Here is a 17,614-nt window from a genome sequence, read left to right as displayed (position 1 = left end):
CTTGTCGTTTCTCTAGTATTTCCATCACAATCGAACGAAAGGCTCTACCCACACAGAATGCGCGATCACGTATTTCGATAATGGCTCGTGGAAAAGCTATCGTGCTGCTGGACGTGCTTCTACAGACTAGTTTCAGCATATGATGTGTCCCTGTGAGCGCTTCTCTTATAGCTCGATCTTATTACACAGGCCATAATCTATGACACCCCTTCTGAATTTCCTATTATGTGATTGCGATGCATAGTGGCCGTTGGCATGTATTCAGCCGCGCACACAAAATATCCGCGTATGTATTCTACTTCACGGCAGTTAACATGCACTAAAGCACGCGTTAAAAGCAGCTATTTCTCGCCATTCGTGCATGTCTGTATTTTTTGTCACCTGCAAGTACATCAGGGGAAACAAAGAGGTGGGTTTTCAAACAATGCAACTTGCCGAACAATTAAATACCAGTCGCAGCTGCATTCGCACACTTTACTTGTTTTATATTTTTTTACAATATGAGTGAGGCAGCATGCAACTAAGTTTACCTCAGGTAACTTCGACTTTGCTGCAGTGAACCTATCGCGTGCTTGGCTTTTCACGAGTCATCAGAGCCAACGGCGCGGTTTGACACGCGTTGCCTTGGACGCCCGTGGTAGGAACGATTACGTTATGGAGAGCTAAGTATTAGCGGGTGGTGCCCACTAGACTATAGCAGGGAAAAGAATTGCTCCTGCAGCCTTGTGAGACACCGATGTCAGTGCCGTAGCCAGGAATGTGTTTTTTTTTTGAAAAGGTGGCCAGGAGGGATGAGGGGGGGGGGTATTTACTGATGGCCTTGAAAAACACCTACTTCATTATTTATTCTTAGTAGAATACAACTCAAAATTTGAGGGTGGGGAAGAGGGACTGTGCTCCTGGGGAACTCACCTGGCTACAGGCCTGACTGAAGTGGTTGGTTGTTGGTCACTGTTGATTACGAGAGACGTGATGTGGGCTGTTGCCACGTCGTTCCGTCATCGGGACTTCCCGTCCAAACAACGAGGGTATGAATGTAAAAAAAAGAGCGAACCGAGCTCATTATCACGGCGCAGTATATATTTCAAAGCAAGCCGATAACGCTCTGCTAAAGTGGAACGAGTGCTTACATCGAACACGGAAAGGGCGTTGGTTCATGTCATGTATCTTCTCGCATTGTCGTGGAATGTCACAGCACCCACTAGACGATTCATCAAGGAACTTACTTATCGGACACAACACTCTCCAGATTGATGTTCATGATCACTCGCTGGCTCTCTCCAGATTCTTTACTTCTTACCGACACTACTCTATTCTCTGACTGCGCGGCGCCTAACACAAATTGTCCTCACCTATCTTCTAGCCCCCTGTTTCTTATTGATGGTGCTTTTAGTGCACGCAGAGTTTAGAAGAAAAAACAGTCAGGCAGGGAGGGAAATAATGCAGGATTTCGTTCTTTAATTTTTCCTCTGTACCTTTTTTATATATCATGGGCAGTTCATCTCTATTGTACTCAAACATTGGGGCCGTTGCTGGTTGGTGTAATAGCTGGCAATTTTACTCAATATCTTACGTCGCATTTTTACGTTGAGATCACTTCGTATGGAAAGCACTCATTGAATTACATGATTTTTGCTTCTTCCATGTACGTCACTTTTTTCATGCCTTACATCTACCGCAGTGAAAATAAGGTTAGTATACAACGACATGGAAATAAGCTGGTAAGGGGAGGGGAGATTCCGAAAGTATATTTAAAAACAAAGCTTGTAGCCTGAAAATGAGAAGTCACCGAATATACCTTTGTTCTACTACCGCAAGTAACTCTCGATAATAACCACGATATCTTTCTTGCGATAACGGCCACTTGTTTCTTCACTGATGCAATTTTCGCGACTCTTCACTGATAACTCATTGTTGTGAGTGTCTTTCCGTAATCGCCCCATTTACATAAGTAAGACATTGTATAAGCATCGCAACGGCTATTCCCGCATGGCTGATTAAATTTGAGGAAGCGAAATGAAAACACACACACACATGGCATATAAATAAAAGGTCAGTAAATGCTGGATTGAGCTATGGCGTTGGCTCCACATGCATTGCATGGTAGAGAGAGTAAAAATGGCGCACGAATTAAAGTCAACAGATGATTTCAAGAAAGCGAGATTTTCTTTTACTTGACAGTTAGAGCTAGTACGTTTTTGCACGATAGTGCATTCCTAAATGTGGTAGTCGTATTAAACGCCTCCATAATGTTCCGAAGTTTTGATTTCACTATAAGTTGTTCAATGTGCCAACTCCATGCATTGGTGGCTCACTTGTTGGACGCGCTTCAAAGATCGTATTTATTAAGGATAGCTCTTTTTTGAGAGCTAGGATTCTACCAATCAGAGCCCTCTTTTATAATTACTGTGCAGTACAAGTCTAGTGCATCAACAAGAGCTGTGCTCACCATGTCCCATGCCACACGAGAAAGTGCGAATGTCTTTTACAGCCACGGGTGTTGTGAGCACGCAAAAGAAAAGAAAGATTTTTGAATTTCAATTTCGTTTGCAGTAGTAAATGTAGCCTAAGAAGGCAAATTCCTGGCTACGCGTTCAAATGTATTTCACCCGCTACTTGCTACTAAATTTCACATTGAGCGTGCAGAGGTAAACACAGGCGTAGAAGGCGGGCAAACGACCGTATTAGCTTCCACCAATGAAACCGCAGTGTTGCAACTTGTGTGATTTTATTTACCAAGTGAGCCTACTTCTCCGGGTGAGACGTTCGTACTTCAACATCGCGATTCCTTGAGGCAAAGTGTTCTAGGTATGAACGTGTTTGCTTAGCAGTAGGAACCGAGCACATGAAGTCGACTCGGCAAACACCAGTTCTTTGGGTAAATAAACCAGCACTCGGTGTATACGTATGAGAGATCGAAGTCAAGGGCCCAAACCGTTTCCCAGAAACAATACACACGAAGAGATAATGCATAGCAGAAGTGTGAAAACGTCTTTTGCGGATAATAAATACGCGTTTTTTTTTTATTTTCTACATGTGTATAATGCTGACGAAATAATTATGTAGCATGCTAAGAAAGCGAATAGCTTTGCTTCGTTGGTAGTTCATGATTAGAACCCACGCATCGCGCCAATGATATTTTCCTAAGGATCCTCTCTTTGCACTGTTCTTTCTACTATTTATGCTGATTGGCTACTTTCATGCAGTGATCGAGGTAACATGTCATTGTCGGGCGCCATCATTATGTTATATCATTACTAACAATAATATCAAGTAAAAACTGGTGGAAAACGACAAATGATTCATTGGCATTGGTGCATCGAATAACTCATACGACACAAGGCACCAAAGAAGACAAGCGTCTTAGACACAACAGTACGGGGTAGACAAAAAAACAGAAAAAGGCGAAGAACCACGAAAGTGTCAAAGCGACCTAAGCATGCAACATCAGAGTTGAATTTGCAATGAATACTGGAAGTTACTTTTTAAGCAGAGGTGGAATATTTCTGACATTTTCTCCTCTAAAAGCAGAGCCTTTAGGAAATGTGCGTGCCTGTATAAGGGTGTTAGCGATGTAACTAAAGGAACATATATCATTTGTACTCTACATTTTTAGGCATTTATCAACAGAAGGACCCCTGACAGTCTTTCACTTTAGGCCCTCCTTCTGTGTTCCGTCCATTTTTTACTTGTCTTGTATTCCGACGTTGAATCAATTATTATGTTAAAGTAAAATGAAATACTACGCCTTCAACATAGACGTGTGAGGTATACAGTCAACCTGAAAGTTTGTAACCAGGATCGCCGAAACCGCTCTTTTCAAATACAAATTCTCAAATATAAACTCATTTTGCGCACATTCTATTTCTGCAGTGAAAGGGTTTTGTGGCTCAAAATGACAACCACTGAAAGGGCAGCACTAAATGTAATAAGCCGAAGAGGTACATAGTAAGTGAAAAAATCGAAGCCGACGAGAATAGGTGGGAAAACTGGGTGTACGTCACCTGAAAGGTAAACGTTGCTTACAAATGCCTGCAGTTGTGTCGCTTTGTGTGAGAACCCTATCATATCCGCGAATATCCTGTCTGCGCACTGTACTACTATCGCGCGATCAAAATAGCGCGAAATATTAGCTACTGGGGTGGCTTTGTTCCTGCCACCTGAATGAGACAAGTATTGAATCAAAAGCCGGTATCACAGACTTCAGATGATCATGGCTCACAAAATATTAACGACATGCATTATTTCATTAACTTTCACATGCGATCTGCCTCCTAGCTGTTGATTCAGCACAGTTCCCTTTATATCTCGTCCGGAAAATAAATACAATATAGGACACATAATTTCTGCTTGACGTGAAATATCGTATAGTATATCATTAAAAAGTTTTTTCTTGGAATAAACTGCTAGTGGCACATTCAGTTCTCATGCTATCGTCGATTCCGCATGCCATATTCACCAGAACGGAACCACGTGGCCTCAGTAACGCTATCGGCAACATTTAAAATGAAAATTACCTTTGTCTATACAGATGACAAATTTAGCAGCTAATGCTTTGAGACTTAATTCTGAAGCTGCCAGGCTTTTTTTTTACTCGATGTTGGTAGTGTTCACTCAAGCAATGTTAAAATGTTTGGTCAGGCAAAAAAAAGGCTTATTGACTATAGTACCAATACTTGTGTTGGTGAAGTACTTCTCTGTGCCTCAGTGGGCTTCGTACACCCGTCAAAAGGACGTTAGCTTTCCCAACAACCCCGAAGAAAAGGGCACGACTGCCCTTCTCCTTGGGATATTTTTTCTGCAGTGCAACGATAGTAACGGTGAACACGAGAACGTGTGTGAGAATCACCTATTTCTGTCAATCTGGCATTCGCAAACAAATCATGAGATACTTACTGCAGAGCAGATGTTTAAATTACAACTTCGGCAGTCAATCGACCATTCATGGCATCTACTAGACATGCAAAGCCGCGTGAAATTATAAAATTTGGTATAACTGTGCTCGGGTTCCAGCGATGGGCGTCGGCCAGGCGCAAGCACGTGTTTTATTGCATTAAGAGGAGTTTTGAGGGAAAGGTACAGGTGCCACTCATGGAGGGAGAAAATCCACCTTATTGCACCCCTGGGCAAATCAAATGCCTTAAGTTTGTCTCAGTAATATTTGTTCAGGGAGAGCGAGAGGAGGAAGTAGTTAATAATAATTCCACAAAGGGCCACCGCTTCGGTATCAGAATATAACAAATAGTTATCACTGATTATATATGCTGTGCACACAGAAACAAATATTAACTTTGGGAATGCAAGCTAGGCGAGTTCGGTTTACGCACGTAGCATAACTAAAAACTTAAGAAGCAGCGCGAAAATATCTGCGCTGCCTTATATGTGAGAACATTTAGTGAATTGCACTAAACAGAGACAGACAAGTTTGTTGGGCAAACCTTTTTTTTAAAGAAAATTGGCAGATCCTACGTACAGTGCGAAGCGACGATATGCAAAGCACGAATGAGAAACGTTGATATGTCCCTTCAAAATCAGCACAACGTTACGAGGCAGGCGGACGTTGTAGGCACAGTAAACAAAAGCAGAAATGTTATGCGCACTCACGTATCTAGATAAGATGCAAATATTGTGTTTGTTGTCACGTAACGATGACACCACTAACGTTTGCGATACCAGCACCAGCAGTAGTAGGCATGTAAATTATGCCGTGCATGACTTCTATGTAGTGATTATCATGTTTGCACCACTCATATGCCTTCGTCATCCATTCCTGTCACGTAAAGCCAAATTTTGTAAATGTTAAGCTAGCGAAACGGTCGTGAGCGCACTATGAGCCTAGCATGTAGTCATGTTTTACATGACGCGCATGTCATGATTAACATGTTTGCATCAATTACATACCTTCTTCTTCCATTCACGTCCCGTAATTCAAAATATGGATTATGTGAAGCTAGCGAAAGGACCGTGAGCACACCATGAGCGTGGAGTGTAGGACCGACATGACGTACATGTCGTGGGATAATCATAAGATGAACAGGTGAAGTGCCTCAGACTGGCTGGCCAACGTTTCGATAGGAGGACCTATCTTTTTTAAAGACGCCGTGTCATCCTTTACGTGTTAGTTTTAAAGGGGTTTGTGGTGACGTCATATTATAGTGGTGACTCGTGGCTGGCCCTGTTGATGATCACTGTCTGAAAATCAAAATACTTTAAAGAGAAGAATGCAGTCCTCACTTCACTTCAAGTCAGGTGGTGTGTGATTCAAAAGTGTTCTCAGAGAGTGGGAAAAAATGAAAAGAAAGAAAAAGTGCAAAGTTGGAGTGGTGTGCTGCAAAAAGGGCGGCCACTTCAGACACGAACAAGTGAAAGAGCTTAAAGCTTTGGAGTCAGCAGACGGTCACCACGTCCGGCTACCAGAAAGGGTTGCCCGCAATGGTGGTGTACGCTTGTTCCCGAAAACTTATGAATGAGACATAAAACAAGAAAGCAGTTACAAACAGGGGGGGGGGGGGGGGGAGTAGGCGGCGTATTGTTAAACGCCAAGATGTCGAAGGCAAGCCATACCGGATGGGTTCTGAAGAGCGCGTGTTTAATGGGGAAGGTCATTGGCTAAAATTTGCTTTCCGTATCCTCGTAAATGGCCCGCTCAGCGGAATTGATTTCAGAATTTGGCGGCATGTTGGCTGACAAAAAGGAAAATTTTGAAGGCTAAGGGAATGAGCCACGAGGAGACAAACACACACACAAAAAGGGGGAAGAGGGCGGGAGAGAAAAGGCGGGTGGGATGGGTGGGACGTTAAGGTGAACAAACGCAAAAAAAGAAGAAAAAGAAAGGAGATAGAGGAAAGACGCAGAGAACTTTCTGGGTTGGCAATTTTCTACAATGATGCGTGGTAGGAGTGGTTTTAGAAACGAGGACAAAGGAAAGAAAGCAGTGGTTGAACGGTTCTTTTGAATTAAAACTTCGTAGTTGTATATACACACATTCATATTTATAACTCAGATTGAAAAATTGAAAGAGAACATTAATAGTACAAAATGTGAGCTGGGAGCGATTCACAGTACTACCGGTTATGTCTATTTGAAAGTTGAACGTACCTTGTCTCTGTAAATATTGCCACAATTATGCTATGGCTTTCAGTGATTCCGCATTGTCACGTGCTACATTTATTCTTGATGGGTGTAGGAACTTAAATTTGTGTATCAAATATGATTCCATGCATTTTCTTTCTCGTGGTGACCGGAAATTAGTTTGTAGAACGTAAAGCTTTTCTTTGTCGAAATTGTGGTCCTGTTCGTTGAAGTGACTGGCTACTGCTTTTCCTAAATTGGGCTTTGTGTCTGCACGGTAGCCGTTGAGCCTTACGTGAATCGGTTGCCTATATATTGTTTTCTACAGGTGGCACACTAAAGACAGTAAATTACTTTGCTTGAAGTCCAGGTGAAGCTCAATGTGACCTTGTGAATGAAATCAGATGCTCTGCTTTTTAAGCTGGTAGCCGGCTCTATCTGTTGGCAAGTGGAGCATCTGGGCCAGCCACAGGGACCACACGTTGTCCTACTCCTTGCTTTTAGTTTTGCGTGAACAAGCATGTCTTTAAGGTTAGCGTTGCGTCTGTAAGCAACTTTAGGCAGTTCGGAAAAGATTTTATTAAGTTCCTGGTTGGTGGTTAGAATTGGATAGTATTTTCTGAGGATGTTGTTTATCTTAGGGAGTGCAATAGATAACTTCGTAGTGAGAAGAGGTGTAGTTGCTGTTGCTGTGCCTATTGGGCGTCGTTTGAGTGCTTCATTGCGGCCCAGTTCCAGTGTGCTCATACAGGCTTTTTCAAGGAATATGTTAGGGTGGTTTCTGTCTGATAGTGTTCCTTTTAGGGCAGTAAGTCTGTTTGCGTAGTCCTCGTTTTCTACGCATATGCGACGTAACCTTGTTGCTTGACTCTTGGAAATGCCCTGTTAACAGTGTCTCGTTTGATGGCTTGTATATTCCACATGCTGTTGCATGTCAAATGGTTTTTTTTACAGAATTGTCTTTAGTACACCATTTTCAAGGTGTATGGTCGTGTCTAGAAAGTTATGCGCTGAGCCGAGGTATCGAAGGTGAACTTTATTGCTTTATGAAATGAGTTTAAGAATGAGGTGAATTTATCTAGATAGGGTGACCATGTAGATTGTGCTGACCAACTAGCCCAAACCAAAGTACTTCTCATGTCCGCATATTATACACATGTCATCGATGTACCGAAGGTATGTGTGTGTTTTGTTCTAACGGTGAGACAGGAATTCGGTTTCCAGAATTACCATGAATATATTTGCGTAGGTGTGAGAAAATGGGGTACCCATGCTTCTTCCCTGTATTTGAAGGTAGTAGTTTTCCTTGAATTCCAAGTAGTTATGAGACAGTCCTAACTCTAGTAGTGTTAAACATACTTCAGTACAATGTTGTGCGCTCTGTCGGGTTAAGTTTAGCTCAACTGAAGCTAAACCCTCTGGGATAGGAATGTTCGTATATAAAGCGGTAACATCTGTTGTGACAAGAATGGCGTCTTGCGTTAGAGTATCTATCTATCTATCTATCTATCTATCTATCTATCTATCTATCTATCTATCTATCTATTTATCTATCTATCTATCTATCTATCTGTCTGTCTATCTATCTATCTATCTGTCTGTCTGTCCGCCTAGGACTTCAAGCTCTCCTGGCCATTTCGACAAGGGTATCAATGCCAAAATTGGTATGAAATACCATGACGGTATGACGAGCATAAGTCACAACTCATAACATGAAATTGATGACATGTATGTGATGGAAGTCATGATTTTCATTTCATGGTCTTGCATGCTCCAGTGGTGGTTTCATTCACGTGACATGTCGCAAAACTGGTATGGTATGACATGACTGCATGGCGAACATAAGTGACAGGCCCTAGCATGGAAATCATGACAAGCATGTCGTGTAAGTCATGACACCATGCCACGCTCACTGTGCACTCGCGGTAGTTTCGCTACCTCCACATATATCAAGTATGGTATTACGTGACGTGAACAGACGATGATGCTAAATGTCGCCTACAAACATGACAACCATGAGATGCATGTCATGTAAAACATTACTACATGCTACGCTCATAGTGCGCTCGCAGTCGTTTCACTAGCTTGACATATACCAAATTTGGCGTTACGTGACGCCAATGGATGACGAAGTTTATGACTGGTGCAATCATGGCATGCATGTCGAGTAAGAACATGACAACACACCACGCTCATGATGCGTTCGAGGCCGTTTCGCTTGCTTCACATTTACCAAAATTGGTATTGCGTGGCGTGAACGGACGACGATTGTAACTTATACGTACAAACATGACAATTATGAGATGCATGTAATTTAACACATAACTACATGTTGTGCTCATAGCACATTCACGGCTTTATCGCTAGCTCCACATATACCAAATTTGGCATAACGCAACGTGACTAGACGACGAAAGTAAATAACACGTCCAAAATTGATAATCATGATATGCGTGTAATGTAAAACATGACTACCTGCTACGCTCCTAGCGCGGTCACTTCTCTAGCTTCGCATTTACCAAACTTAGTATCACGTGACGTAAATGTATGACGAATAAAAATTTCAGGCGCATGGATGATAATTATGACATGAAAGCCATGTGCGCAATAATTTACGTCCGCCTCCTAACGTTGAGCTGACTTCAACCTTCCCCATTTGTTCTTCGCATATCATCGATTCCCACCGTACGTGGGATATAATTTTAAGAGACATAAAGCCAGGGAGAAAAATAAGGTAATTACAGACTTCCTGGTCGCACTCACATGTATTGAAAATGCCACTTCAAGGCACATAGATGTGCGTATAGTATATGTTATACTAAAAGAGCTTTCAGAAGCTGCGAAGTCGTATCATCGAGTGGCCATTCAGTGGGTTCTCAGTCACTGCGGAATCAAGGGGAATAAAATGGCAGATGAGTTGGCGAAATCCACCCATCATTCTACTCAAACGTGCCCCATTCCTGTATCTCAATATGATGTTCTTAGAACTTTAAGAACAACGAAACAGGAAATATGCTTGTCTACTTGGTTCACAGACAAAACAAAGGAACTGGTCCGATATGCTGTTGATCCTAATCTTGAATACCAATTAGACCGTGACCTCCCAAGGCGTATTGACAAACTCATACATCGCCTAAGACACGGAACTGCTTACACAAAGCGTTTGCTACTTCGTATTCAGCGTTCAACATCGTCATCTTGTTCATGTGGCCACGACGACGAGGACATCTACCACCTCTTGCTCGACTGTCCGAAACATGACACACACCGAAGGCGACTCAAACAGGAACTCTATAAATTAAACCCCGAGTGGTCATTCGCGTTCAATAAAATACTAGACCCATGGCCATCTAAAACAAATGGCAAAGTAATGAAGGTGCTGCAACACTTCTTCGAAGAAACGAAGATTTATGACCACTGCTGAGCAGACTGTAGTTAAAAGTGCTCGTGGGGACTACGTGTTTGTTCTGACCATAGGAGAAATTTTGATCCTATGTAGGACTGTATATATGTACATATGCTATCTTTTTCTCTGTTTGTAACAATCAAGTGGAAAGTGGTAGCCATCGCCAAGTAACGGTACAAAAACTTCTTCGTTTATATTCTGTTTCACTAAAAAAAGGATGGGGTGCCAGTAAAAACTCGTGTTGTTGCTAAATAAGCCTCCGATACGTCATTGAGGCACGTCAACTTAAAAACGGTATATCAATTATTTGCAAGCGTGTGACGCATAGGATCAAGTGAGCTTTTGGTCTAGGTTGTTAACACAGTCAGAAGGGCGTCATGGTAACTCAGTGGCCTTTCGAAGGTATGCTCCACACAAGAGCACCGGTTTGATACCGTCTCCTAAGGCATCCGCTTTTTGATGAAAGGCGATATGGAAGAAAGCGATGATACATAGATAGAGCAGCATGGTAAAGTACCTAGGCTCGTAAAATAGGGTAATGCAGACTCCTTCTTAGAGACCATTCTTGATTGATAACGCTAGTTGACTTGACCCCAAATCAGTATTCATGATACTTCACATTTTATAAAGTAAACCTGCAAATATGAATAATAATTTATGTGATTCAAAATGTATACCCATGATGTTACTACCTTATGAGGCGTATAAGATGGTGAGACCCTGAAGGATATCACGGTGTTATTCATTTTTCGGGCCTGCTCTAAGATGTGTAAACGCCTTCCCGATGAGTGCTGCAATAAAGTTGGCAACGTTAGGCACTACTTCGAAATGATAAATGTTACGCCTGTCGTTCTATTGTCTGTGGCTCCAAACATTACTTGGAGCACCAGTTTAGGTTGTTACGAAGCCAGCCTAACAACCTAGACCACTGCGCTCCAGTTCGAGTGCAAGCGCTTTGTCGGGATCTCGTATACGGGCCCCCACTGCCAAAAAACACTGAAATAGAGACACGTCTTAGCATTCCAATGCAGAGAGTAAATCAGTCTTGAAAGCTTGCGAGCTTTACACTACCATGCAGTTTGCCCTGACCGTATAGACTGAATGACACTACGTCAAAGTAAATTTTTTTCTTGCCTGCGTATCGGTTCGTTCGTTAGCTTCATTAAAGTCGGTCTAACGTCTTGCATTGTTGTCTAAGAGGTCGCTGGTTGGAGTTTTTCAAGTTTCTAATAATTTATTCTGCTCGTGATGTTACTCCTTGCAGCTGTGTAGCACATGGCACTGCTTTTTTTTCTTTTTTCTTTTTTTACGAGGACGCCACCCACATAGTTGCGGAGCACTTGCAGCGTCAAAACGAGCTGTGCTGCTAAAGGAACCGCGTAAATTTAGCAGATGCCCACGGTTGCAGCATTGCCAGTGGAGAAGGACTAAGGAACACAAAAAGGTGGAACACGCAACGCTTTTTGTTTTTGGTCAGCGCAGAGCTATATATATATATATATATATATATATATATATATATATATATATATATATATTGTAACGAGGGCAGTGGGCATAGAGCTCTAGTATAGAAAAGGAAGAAGACTTGCTGTGATCGCAGGCTTGCGTTCAGTTAGCCCTTGCACTAAATAAAGCTCTCGTTCGCCGAGTCAACTCCTGCTTGTTCAACAACCCGTTTCAAGTGGTGGAGGTGCTGGGTACATCTGGTCTTCACCCTGGAACTTCGCCGCCGCACACTCCAACGACCTCCTACAATGACTGATCCGGGGCCATCTCATGCCGCTACTGCAGATCTCGCACCTGTGCCTGTCTTCTGCACTGGCGCACTCCGGCAGCGCGACCCCCCCCCCCCCCCCATATTTGGTGGCACAGAGGACCAAGATGTGGACAACTGGATTGCCGAGTATGAACTGGTGAGCGCATACAATAAGTGGAACGCAGCCGATAAGCTCACAAATGTGAGTTTTTACCTGACCGACGTGGCAAAACTATGGTACAGAAATCATAAAAGTGATTTCAGTACCTGGTCGGAATTGGCAAAAACCCTCGCGGAAGTCTTTGGCCGTCCTGCTGTCCGCCGCCTTCGTGCTGTACAGCGCTTGCGAGGCAGAGTACAGAGAGCAGGTGAAACTTTCACGAGCTACATCGAAGATGTGCTATCTCTCTGCAAGTTCGTCGATTCCACTCTGGACGAGGCAGGCAAGATCAAGAACATCATGAAAGGAATCGACGACGGTGCATTCCAAATGCTGGCTGCGAAGAGCCCCCAGACGGTCGCCGAGGTGATTCAGCTCTGCCAAAGCTATGATGAGCTGCGTAGGCAGTGCGCTTCTACACGTTGCACTGCTCAAGACACCGCGGACATCTCATCCATCGACTATCGCCATGACACCACCGACCACTCTGCGTTGATGCCAGTCATAAAGGAATTCATACGCGAGGAGGTCGCCCGGCAGCTATCTATAATCACAAGAACTACCGAGCCGATGGCACCCTTGTCGCCTTCGCTTCACCAGGTCATTCAATCGCAAGTTGCCGAAGCATTGCCGCCAGCTCAGGCTCCACCAACTGTTACCGCACCACTAACGCATGCAGCCGCAGTTGCTCGGCCACGTGCGCCAGCGTCTCCGGCCATCTACGAAGCTACTCACCACGTTTATTCGTCGACGCCACCTTGCCGCTCGCTGACCGTCCCGTCTCATGCTGTATATGAAACAGGTCAGAACGTTTATATGACGCCGCCACCTGCACGACTATTTACGGTACCTTATTCAGCGAACAGTGCCCCTACCGTCAGCCAATGGCGCACTCCGGATAATCGGCCGATATGTTTTTCATGTGGCATCCCAGGCCACGTAGCTCGTCACTGCCGTCGTCGCAGCTTCCCTTCTCACGAAATTACAGGGGCCTCACATTACATGTCCACCATGCCCACTCAGCTGCGATATCCCGTTCCTGCCGATCCACCTCTAGACGTACGTCCCGGTCACCGACCATCCGGCGGAAGCCATTCATCTTTTCCTCGTCGTCGATCTATTTATCCGATGTTACGTCGCAACAGCCCACCGCGAGGGGAAAACTGACGGGCGCAGTTCCGGAGGCAAGAACTGCGTTGGCAGCGAAAATTTCAAGACCTAACTGCTGTCCCCCGAACGAAATCGAACTATATATTGATGGCATTAAGGTGCACGGACTTGTTGACACTGGAGCTGCCGTATCTGTAATTAGCAAGAAACTGTGCCGAAACTTGAAGAAAGTGACCACGCAACTTACCGACCTATCTTTGCAGACAGCTACGTCCCATCATATTCAGCCTTCAGCTTTGTGCACTGCACGAGTCGTCATTCAAGGTGTGATGTACGCCGTCACATTTGTAGTTTTATTCCGCTCTTCGCATGACGTTATCCTTGGGTGGGACTTTCTTTCGTCAAATTCTGCTTTGGTCGACTGTGCTCGTTCTGAACTCGCGTTATCTGTGCCGTGCTATGAACCCGACGATTGTGCTTCGTGTAGAGTGTTTGCTGCTTCTGACGTTGACATTGCGCCTTTCTCAGCTGTTGTTGTCTCGGTGTCGTGTGCCTCCCCTCCGAAATCGCCTGTGTTGTTTATGCCATCGGTCCCATCTGCGTGCCGTCGAAACATCGTGCTTCCGTTTGCCGTCGTCATTTTTCGCAATGGTCACGCTGCCATTTATGTGTGCAATCCCTCGGACAGCCCGTCATCCTTACTACGTGGAGAATGCCTGGGAAGCTACGAACCTTGCGAGTGCATTCTTCCGGCTACTATAACCGATTCAACGGTTTCGCTCGCAATTTGTGCTGTCACTCCTACCAACGTGCCTAATGATTCTCTGGACGTATTCTCGGATGCCATCGACTCTGAGCTCGCTCCAACTCAGCGCGAAGAGATCATAAATCTTCTCCGCTTTCGTTTTTCATTCAATCGTGACCAGTCAGGCTTAGGCCGAACCTCTGCGGTCGTTCACCGTATTGAAACCGGTCAACAAGCCCCGCTAAGACAGCGTCCGTACCGTGTGTCATCTGCTGAACGCCGTGTCATCGACGAACAAGTAGACGACATGTTGAAACGTGGAATCATCGAGCCCTCCAACAGTCCCTGGGCTTCACCGGTTGTTCTCGTCAAGAAATAAGACGGATCCATCCGGTTCTGCGTTGACTACCGCCGACTAAACAAGATAACGCGCAAAGACGTATACCCTCTGCAGCGCATCAATGATGCTTTGGACTGTCTACAAGGAGCAGAGTTCTTTTCTTCGTTAGATTGACGCTCCGGCTACTGGCAGGTACCCATGGCAGAGGGTGACCGCCCGAAGACAGCCTTTGTAACACCGGATAGACTATATGAATTCACCGTTATGCCCTTTGGCCTCTGCAATGCGCCTGCCACTTTCGAAAGGATGATGGATACCGTCTTGCGAGGTCTGAAATGCAAAAAGTGCCTCTGTTATTTGGATGACATTGTGGTACTTTCAAGCGACTTTGTGACCCACCACAGCCGCCTCGAGCAAGTTCTTACAGGCCTTTCCACGGCGAGACTTCAACTTAACTCTAAGAAACGCCACTTCGGTGCTCGCAAGCTTGTAATTCTCGGCCATGTGGTTTCTAAGAACGGCATTCTCCCGGACCCTACGAAACTTAATGCAGTCGCGGCGTTCCCAAAGCCAACCACCATCAAAGAGCTTCGAAGCTTCATCGGCCTATGTTCTTACTTCTGGCGCTACGTCCGCAATTTCGCCTCCATTATCGCCCCCTTGACCAATCTTCTTGCCGGAAGTTCTGATTTGTCAGCGTGGTCGCAGGCGTGTGATGATGCATTTCAGGAACTCCGACGGCTCCTCACCACGCCTCCCATACTCCGACATTTCGATCCGTTTGCTCCAACAGAGCTTCACACGGACGCAATGGTGTCGGGCTAGGGGCCATACTGGCCCAATGCAAGGAGGGCTTTGTCGAGTACGTCGTTGCCTATGCCAGCCGCACCCTCAGTAAAGCCGAGAAGAATTACAGTGTAACTGAAAAGGAGTGCCTCGCCATTATTTGGGCAATCAAAAAATTTCGGCCTTATTTATATGGACGTCCGTTTGATATTGTAACAGACCACCATGCGCTTTGCTGGTTATCTTCACTAAAAGATCCTAATGGTTGGCTCGCTCGTTGGGCATTGCGGGTACAGGAGTTCGATATCCGTATTATCTACTGTTCTGGCCGGAAGCATTCCGACGCCGATGCCCTGTCACGTTCGCCATTGGCTTCAGAGCCTGTTGGCTCGCCTATCTCCACTAGTGCTGCCTTGGCAATCAGCATTTCGCACATGCCTTCCGAGAAACGCAAAGATGCTTGGATTTCTTCTCTTTTGGACTTTCTCTCAAACCGGACGCCCGCTCCAGTTTCCAGGACGCTTTGCCGTCAAGCAGGACACTTCGCTATCCGGGATAACCTGCTTTACCGCCGAAACTACAGCTCGATCGGCCGTAAGTGGTTGCTCGTCATCCCCCGACATCTACGCTCTGACATCTGTGCCACGTTCCACGATGATCCGCAATGCGGCCACGCTGGTGTGTTAAAAACATACACTCGCTTGCAGCTGCGGTACTACATGCGCGGTATGTACCGTTTCGTTCACCGTTACGTAAGGTCTTGCCTTACGTGCCAGTGACGCGAAATGCCCACTCAACATGCCACAGGTTCCTTGCAGCCGTTGCCATGTCCAGCACGAGCTTTCGATCGTGTCGGAATAGACCTTTACGGTCCGCTTCCCTATACTTCGAGTAGAAACCGCTGGGTCATTGTCGCTATCGACCACATAACTCGGTACGCTGAAACAGCTGCGTTACCTGCTCCTACCGCAAAAGACGTTGCGTGTTTTATACTGCAAAACCTGGTTTTAAGGCATGGAGCACCTCGGGAGTTACTAAGCTACCGCGGCCGCGTTTTTCTCTCCGATTCCATCAAAGCATGGTTGAGCGAGTGTCGCATCATACACCGCACTACCACAGCCTATCACCCGCAAACTAATGGGATGACAGAGCGTTTTAATCGTGCACTTGGGGATATGCTGGCCAATTACGCTTCATCCGACCAGTCAAATTGGGATAGCAAACTCCCTTTTGTGACATATGCTTACAACACTGCAACGCAAAGCACCACTGGATTTTCGCCTTTCTTCCTTCTTTATGGACGTGAGCCATCATCAACAATGGATACCATTCTTCCTTATCGACCGGACCCTTCAGAGATGACTACTGTTTCTCGAGCAGCAGCACATACTGAAGAATGACGGAAGCTTGCTCGTGCGTTCACGTCACATGACCAGACGCGCCAAAAACATCGCCACGACGCGTTAACCACGCATATGAGCTTTGCTCTGAACTTACTGGTGTGGTTATGAATTCCTTCTACTCCTCCAGGACTCTTCCACAAGCTTTCGTCCAGGTACCATGGCCCTTATTGAGTTGTACGCCAAACATCCCCTGTCAACTACCTTGTCGAGCCGCTGGATGCATCTCCGGACAAGCGCCGTCGGGGACAAGAAATCGTACACATCTCTCGGCTCAAGCCATACCACGACCCTTCTGTGTACACCTGTCCTTAGGTCGCCAGTATGGCTCCCTCATCGGCCGGGGGTGATTGTAACGAGGGCAGTGGGCATGTAGCTCGAGTATAGAAAAGGAAGAAGACTTGCTGTGATATTCAGGCAACCAAGCGTATACCTTTGTAATCTTCAATCAAAAAAAGTTATTTATTACTCCCCAGGGCAGAGTGAAGTAAACGCAGCTGAGTGGTAAGCATAACACCTCAAATCTCAAAATTTCTCAACTTCATTTTTTTTTTCGTTTGCTCTTTTTATGTTGTTTTTATTTTTACATTAGTCTTATTATAATGCCAATTCATTACACATAGTTAATATGATCACAGAAAAACTGCGCTACACTTTCTTGGCCAATCCCCCTGAGTGGGTATGAGCCAGCCTCCCAGGGAAACAAACAAACAAACAATCGCAGGTTTGCGTTCAGTTAGCCCTTGCGCTAAGTAAAGCTCTCGTTCGCCGAGTCAACTCCTGCTTGTTCAACAACCCGTTTTAATATATATATATATATATATATATATATATATA

Source organism: Rhipicephalus microplus, chromosome 2 (assembly GCF_043290135.1).
Source record: "Rhipicephalus microplus isolate Deutch F79 chromosome 2, USDA_Rmic, whole genome shotgun sequence".
NCBI classification, from domain to species: Eukaryota; Metazoa; Arthropoda; class Arachnida; order Ixodida; family Ixodidae; genus Rhipicephalus; species Rhipicephalus microplus.
The sequence above is the reverse complement of the archived record's forward strand: the minus strand, read 5'-3'. Positions refer to the sequence as shown.